Source organism: Octopus bimaculoides, chromosome 5 (assembly GCF_001194135.2).
Source record: "Octopus bimaculoides isolate UCB-OBI-ISO-001 chromosome 5, ASM119413v2, whole genome shotgun sequence".
NCBI classification, from domain to species: domain Eukaryota; kingdom Metazoa; phylum Mollusca; class Cephalopoda; order Octopoda; family Octopodidae; genus Octopus; species Octopus bimaculoides.
Genome location: NC_068985.1, coordinates 52,942,008 through 52,942,642, shown reverse-complemented (window position 1 = coordinate 52,942,642; position 635 = coordinate 52,942,008). Strand labels below are relative to the sequence as shown.

The 635-nt window shown below is 32.3% G+C and overlaps 1 protein-coding gene across 1 annotated transcript in view; it reads right to left on the bottom strand.

The window, feature by feature from the left end:
* Positions 1–635, bottom strand: part of LOC106883855 (scavenger receptor cysteine-rich type 1 protein M130) — a 105,302-nt gene that overhangs the window by 71,599 nt on the left and 33,068 nt on the right. The window lies entirely within an intron of this gene.

Sequence of the window (635 nt, the reverse complement as noted above, 5' to 3'; positions counted from 1 at the left end):
CGTCCATTTCATATACACGTATATACACCTTTCACTTTAAAACAAAAGTAAATAAAAAATTTTTACGGATATTAACTAATTCTAGATGATGAAATCACATTCAGTTAAAAACATTTCTAAATGATTAAAATATTATGTACGTCAAAAAGTCGACGTTTTTTTTCTTAGAGAGAGCGCCGACTATGTGTGTGTATATGTCACAGATAGCGGACGTGTGTTTGTGTTGAATGACATGACACGACTTTCATTATATTTGTGTGTGTATTATATATATGTGTATTGACGTCACTGAAGACATGTTTTTTCCTCAAGAAATTACAAACAAAAAATGTATTTAATCTTTTAAATAGAGGTCCAAATATCACAAAAAATTGTACTACAGTGCTGAAGGTAAGTATGAAAATAAATGTACAAACAATTAGATACATATACTATTTCTGAGATATTTCTGTTACACACAAGCATCCCCAGAGATTTAGTATTGTTGAGATCTCTCTCTCTCTCTCTATATATATATTTTTTTTTTTGAAGTTTCAGCTTAGAGCTGCGGCCATGCTGATGCACCACCGTGTTGCTACACTGTTATTACAGGGAGCCTCTTACAACATGTGGCACTTGGTGAAGAATGGAGTTTG